Source organism: Penaeus japonicus, unplaced genomic scaffold (genome assembly GCF_977035675.1).
Source record: "Penaeus japonicus unplaced genomic scaffold, GWHDUDI00000001_assembly GWHDUDI00000023, whole genome shotgun sequence".
Lineage (NCBI taxonomy): Eukaryota > Metazoa > Arthropoda > Malacostraca > Decapoda > Penaeidae > Penaeus > Penaeus japonicus.
The window spans coordinates 22,877,977-22,885,107 of NW_028234425.1; the positions used below are offsets into that span (position 1 = coordinate 22,877,977).

At 40.3% G+C, this 7,131-nt stretch overlaps 1 long non-coding RNA gene across 1 annotated transcript; it reads left to right on the top strand.

Moving 5' to 3' along the window:
* Window positions 1–5,135: 5,135 nt before the first annotated feature.
* Window positions 5,136–6,173, top strand: LOC147469193 (uncharacterized). The gene is made up of 3 exons (XR_015192162.1): window positions 5,136–5,292; window positions 5,780–5,976; window positions 6,118–6,173. It is a non-coding gene; the product is annotated as an uncharacterized LOC147469193 (long non-coding RNA).
* The last annotated feature ends 958 nt before the right edge of the window (window positions 6,174–7,131 follow it).

Below are 7,131 nucleotides of genomic sequence, written 5' to 3' on the forward strand. Positions count from 1 at the left end.
ATGCAATGCCAGCTCTAGCAGCAGCACCAGCTCTACCTCTTGCACCAATGCAATGCCAGCTCTAGTAGCGGCAGCAGCTACTAGTCCACTGTGACAGATATCAACTTGCGACAAAATTAATCCTGCTATGCCATGCTTTCGTTATAGTTTCGTAGTATCATTGCACATATAAAGAAATGTAGAGATTCATTATTTGTCATTAAGACTATTCATTTATATCCATTTGAATCCAATCTTATTCTGAAGATGCATGCTTTATTTTCATTCATTTTTATCTGACCAGATTCATTTTGACCTCACTTACATTCAGTACAGTCTACGTCGTGTCACCGACGTGAGAGGACGTGTATTCTGACCTCTCTCATGACTCGTGTCCTATCTTCAAGGATCTGTGTCACCTGTATAAGCAGGTCTTCGCAGACCTGGATTACTCCATAGCCGCTCCGGTCGGGCTCTCTGGCGACCCCGCCCCCCTTCTAGAACAATGTCCACCTCTGTTCAAGGAATGGAGACTGAGGGCAGATATGACGCCCTCTGTGAGGTAGACATAGGCGGTGGTGCTATTGCCAACAAGCATGAAGAAAGAATGAGGAAAGCAGCAAAGAGGAAGTTACCTGCACCTGACGCTTCTGTGAAAATTACTCCCTCCGGGCACCTCTGTGTCCATTTCAAGAGAGACAGCAAACTCCGGACTCTAGGAGATAAATATCGCTGGATATGCCAGGCTCTCAAAGTGGATCCTTACAACAAAATCAAGGATTCATTGGAATTACGAATTGGACGAAACAATATATACGTTCGCTGCAAGAACGAAAAAATTCTTGCACAGATAACAACAGTCGGAGCAATGGGAGAAGTCCTTGAGAAAGCAAAAGTCTGCGGGAAAGGACAATGCACCAACCTCATCTTGTTCGACGTCCCAAAGGAAATAGGGACCGATGATATGAGATACCATGACAATGTTTTAAATGTAAGGCGTTTGAAGATAAACGGGAAGCTCACCCAGCGTGTTGTTATTACATACGAGGGGGAGGTAATCCCCAAGTCGATCAAATTGGTTGAAAGTATGGCACCCTTTAGGTGTGCCGTCTTCAAATCCTTCACCCCGTTTTGCTCAAATTGCTCCAAGTGGGGACACGGAGCGCGTGCTTGCCCTCGCGACGAACCGCGGTGCCGATACTGCGCTCTCCCCCAGAATGCGCTCATAAGATTTCCGAAGGACAAGATATTCCACGGAAGTGCGTGAACTGCCGCCAAGAGCATATTGCGAATTCTGCATTATGTACATATTTTCCGAAGGATAGGGAAAAGAAATATCAGAGGAAGCAGTCCTTCCTGCCAAGAACGCCACCCCAGCTCCTTGCCTTACTGATGTGAAGGCCTTCCCACTTCTTCCAAAGAAGAATGTGGTAATCCCTTCAAATAAAGCCCAGGCACCATCCACAACAACAACAGGAGCACCAGCTCCTGCAACACCAAACTCAACCCTAGTGCAGTCTCCAGTGCCCACCTCAACTCTACTTCCGGTTCTAACTCCAGCCCCAGCACCGCCCTCGTTGCAACAAGATAAACAAGAGTCTAACCGTGAAATAAAGGAACTGCTGCACACGCTGATTAAGCAGATGGAACTGATGATGAACCAGCAGGGCCAGATGATGTTCATGATGCAACAGCAAATGGTCCAACAATCTAAATTCCAGGAAAGGATGGTCACCCTCCTGGAGCGACAACAGCCCACACCGCCCGTCGATTTGCATCCGATAATGGACCTTGGAAATGATAGGATAACGACCGATGGCTCCAAGTAATTATTTGAAACAATTACTTGAACTAATTAGTGCTCGCTATGCAAAAATTGCGGGATACACTTATTACGACAAACCTAATATGGCTACTCCCTCTACAAGAGGGCTTGGCATATATATAAGAACTCCATACCATCCAAAGTGATCGATGACAAACGTGACACATGTGCTGAATATCTCGGTGTTAAATGATTTCTTGACGGCAAAACTATCATTTTTGTTAATGTATATAATCCGCATGATAGTGAAGAGGTACTTAAACCTCCTGACAATATGATACATAATGATGCTTTGTTATTTTGTGGAGATTTTAATGTTCACCATATATTAGTTTTACTATAGCCAGTTTGGATAGATGCTTGACATCTTACCCTGGCTTTTTGCAGGGCATGTAAACTGTTCTGCGAATAAATTATATCAAATCAAATCAATAACATTCAGTAAGACCTCATCTTCACGATTTTCATCTGACGTCATTCTCATTACGACTTCATCTTCATCATTTTCATCTGACTTCATTCTCACTCTGACTTCATCTTTACTTGACTCCACTCTTCTTCATTCCCCGAAGAATACATTAAAGCACACTTTCATTGTCCTGAGAAATCTTTTATAGGTAAATTCTTCTCCGTTTAACCTATTGTGTTGCCAGAGAAGAAAACATGGCTACTGCTGAAGGTTTTTAGTGTTGATACTCGATATCATCCAATCTCTAAAACATATATTTACTCTAGACTTTATTCACTATTTCATGTCATTAATTTTTCTGAGAAATAGTTTCATCGAGCTGGCATAGGAAACGTATGATTGTGAATATTCTGGATAGCAAGGTTTACTGGAATTCCATGTTGCTGTCTTTCAATTGCAATAAGTGGTAATGTTCTACGTGATGTATCATTATTCATTAATTGCTTATCTCTTGTTTCCATTTTGTTATTGTGTTGTGTTTATTTGCTTATTTGTTCTCTTTGTCTATTCATTTTCATCTTTAAAAATACGATCATGATCCATGCTCTCGGATTTTCATAAAATGCAGTGTTGCTTCGAAAGGGTTGCTAACATGGAATGCCACAAGCATCCCTCGCAGTCACTGCGTAGAATGCCATAGCGAAGCACCTACGTTGTGGTTTCAAGTGACATCCCCTCGAGGAGGCTGACATCTGCGCTGCTAATCTCTCTAGCCGAAAGCCCTGGTAAATGGCCTATCATTCAACTTCAGGCAAGCGACCTACTCCAGGAGGACTTCGTCCTCTCCAATCACTACAAGTTTATACCACATTTTAGTAAAACAAGCCTCTTGTAACAGCCACACAAAACCTGTCACTGTGTGTTCTGTCTGTGTGGTTCACAGCGTTTGTTCCTACGGAATTTCCACAGGTCTCGCATTCTAGCGAGACCTGTTCCATTTACTACATATGGATGCCGCCAAGCTCTCCCTTCATCACCTAACAGCTTGCAAGAGACCACATTAACCATACACAATGCAATGCTGTAGCAGGTGATGGGTATGTGAGTCTCCAGATGAATCCAGCTCCATGTTTTGAATTCGCGAGCATTTCTGGTTCTCGCAAGACAGCACACCGCGAGAAATTCTCACGCCTCGTCCACTGAAGGATGAGCTTTAGAGATGGACTTTAGACAGCAAGGACGGCCTCTACCATATGTTGCTTGTATTTCATGCTTCTTTCCTTTTATACCATCTGTCATGGAAATGAAACAAGAACTTTAGTAAAAAAAAATATATACTAGCACATGCCGCTCACGTATCACTTCAGAAAAGGAACCTTTTACTTGGAAGCAATGCGTACCTATCAACTCGATAATGGTATTACATACACACAAACACGCGCACACGCACGCACACACACACACACACACACATACACACACACACACACGCACACACACACGATACAATTGTATACGTAACCGCTTCCCGGGAAACAATAGGAAATGATCACAACTTTTGGAATATATCACCCCAAGTTTGTAATTACTGGGAGGATGCAAAGAAAAAGATTTTATAATCAGAGAGAGAGAGAGAGAGAGAGAGAGAGAGAGAGAGAGAGAGAGAGAGAGAGAGAGAGAGAGAGAGAGAGAGAGAGAGAGAGAGAGAGAGAGAGAGAGAGAGAGAGAAATGAGTGAGAGAGAGAGAGGGGTGGGGAAAAGAGAGCGTGTGTTGATGTTGCAGCGGGAAACAAAATATCTTTCAAAGAGAGAACAAGATACATGCAGAAAAGGAGAGAGAGAATGTGACAGCAAAGAAGAAAAGAAGGGAAAGTAGGAAATGTAACGAGAGAGAAAAAAAAGAGAAGAACGAACGAGAGTGATAGACAAAGTGACCGTGAGCGCGTGAATAAAACGAACGAGAGAGAGTTTGTAGTCCCATAACTATATGACGGTACAATGATTTGATAGGAGTAGACAACTAGCGATCGGCTGTAAGCGCTTCTTTTTACGACCACAGCGCATGCTATGACCTCCCTGGATTTCTGGAGAGGTCAGGTCGCAGTGGCATGGCGCGCCAGCTATTTTTAACCCGTGCAACCTGTACTGGGCTATTTTCAACCGCCATATGGAGATATTCATGAACGGCTTGAAACATGGCCAACTGTACATCGTAGAGAGAGAGGGGGGGGGGGGGGGGGAGACAGACAGATATGAAAAGAAAGTGACAGAGAGAAAAATACAAAAGAGAGGAGGAGGGAAGACAAAGAGAGAGAGACGTCTCGATCAGTCAGCTTCGCTAGTAGTTTTTCATCATTTAGCTTTGAGCGCACTCCTGCAGTCTTTTGTTCTGACACGCAGTCTGGACTTGTTAAACTTGGACTCTTGGTTTCTTTTTCGCTGAGGAAACAAACAGACTTTCGATCATCATGGCTGGCTCTTGGGGCGGCCTTTCCCTGGCCTGGCACTTTAAGCCTTGGCTCTTCACCTTCATGCAGCGTCAGTTGGGTGTTGAGCAGAAGCGGCAGTTCTGGCGGTGCTTGGCTTTGTTCTGCCGCAGAGTCTCTTTCGTACTAACGACTACGGGCCGTTTTTTTAAACTTCGTACCGGCCCGAACGAATACCTTACCAACCCGAATATGAAAAATCGGATTAGTTAAACGGAATTTGTTTGGGCTCGCCCGAAGATATTATAGCCACCCTAACGAAAAAAAATGCGATCGGCTAACCCTCCCCAGAGCCGTCCCGAATCGAAATTATTACAACAAAAAACAAAAAGCTTCTTCTCTAATAAAACTTAAACATTTATATGAACCGACTGTATTTTAATTCATACCATAGTAGGCTTTGCAAAGTGTCTCTTAATCATCAGATATTTTGTCGGAGACTTTTGTTGACACCATTGAATTTTGGAACACATCAACAGCGTTCCACGAATAATCAAAAACGAAACCTGTCTCCTGAGCTCTTATCTACGACTTCGTGCGTCAAAAGTCAACTTCAATGCTGAACAAACGACACCAATAACATTTTTAAGAAGGTAAGAAGCACATAAGAAGTGGTTGACGTGCATTAATAGACATATTTAGGCCAGTGAGGTGAAGGTACTGTCAGCCTGTACCGTGTCCAGTATCGCGGTTTTCTTGCTTCATCAGCTGTTATCACTCCCACTTAAAAATAGTTATTAGAAAAACGGAAATCAGTCATTAAACTGTATTTCATCATGGTATTATCATCCTTTAATGTACTTAGTTTGTGCAGAATCATTAAACTCCTATACTTGATGTCACATTTAATAGAAAATCATAATTTACATTTTTGCCAAGTAATAAATTGATATAGGATTTGAGTCAGTTTTTTAAATTATTATTTGACGTAATGAAACCTATGTGCAATGATTTATATATCTGAAGTTAATGCTATCAATTAATTGTTCAGAATATGACCTTATGAAGCAATTTTGTGGCCTCCATGCTTTATGTATATTTGGGAATTGTGTACTATTGTGTGAATCCTCTTTATTATAGGTAATAATGGTAATGTGGACCAAGTTGAGGAAGTGGAGGAGGTCTGTCTGCCACGTTTAGTGGTGAGAGATAGAAGGATCCAGTTGTCATGCAGTCAGAGGAGGAGTTCTTGAAACGTTATCAACTGCCAAAGCAGTGCACCAGAAACCTGCTTCAGAAAATCAGCAGAAAATTACCCACAGCAAGAGATGGCAGAGGTAATTATTCTTCTTTCAAAATAATGCTGGTTATACAAAATATTATTAGTATAAATATGATATAAAATACTATATACTAATGTATGGGTGTGTGGAATTTAAACTATGGTGCTGATACATATTTTCTTTTATTTTTAATAGGTTGCAGCTTGTGTTATGTTGCATAATCTAGCCACAACTGAGAATATTGATATTGCCAAAGAAGAAGACACATATGAACTGAGAGCATGATGCAGTACACTGCGAAAATAATGATAATCGTTTAGGGTTTGATGTCAGAAAATGTTTGTGAACAATGGTTTTAGGATGGCTTAGCAGTCAGAGAATTTCTGGATGAATCATTAATTTCCACTTTAAGCATATTTCTACTTACTTTATATTACCTGTATATTAAACAGAATTGCTTATAGTAAATTGCAGTAATTATTTTTGGTATCAGGAACCGTCATATCAAACATTTACCTTATCATTGTTTATAAGTGAAATAAGACCTTGTCAGAAACCTTGTCAATCAGTGTTTTTTTCTGATTCTTTATTAGTAAGATGAGACATATTTTCTGTTTTGAAATATTTCCTTATCAATGGAACCATAGGAGATGTCAAGATATATATATATATATATATATATTTTTTTTTTTTTTTTTTTTTTTTTCTTTTCTTTTTTTTTCTTTTTTAAGTCGCAAATAACTATGTGCAGATTTTTCCTCTCTTTTTTGTGTGAAATACGACTTGTCTATTTACTTATATTTAGTTATCTACTTAACTGGGAAATGTCTAGATTTTTACATTTTCCTTTTTGATGTCTGAAGTCATGTTATTTAGTCTGTTGCATTAGTTATTAGTGGGATATGAATTTTCTAGTAAAAACATTTAAATTATATATGCAAAAAGAGGCCTTTGCATGTATGTTTTTGATTACTTTTATCATAAGAATGAAATAAAAGAGCTATGTAGATTTTGTTGTTTTATTTCATGCTTTTGCAGCATTTATGTTTTTTCCAGATTTTGTGCCGTGAAGTTGCAAATATTGCTTTGCATCACCTAAAAATGAAATTATTTCATCTGCAACCCTTTAAAGTCACTTGAAACTCTTTCTGCAGATGCACGAACTGCTTCACAAGACTTGGAGAATTCCTTTCTAATTTCATTCGCCTA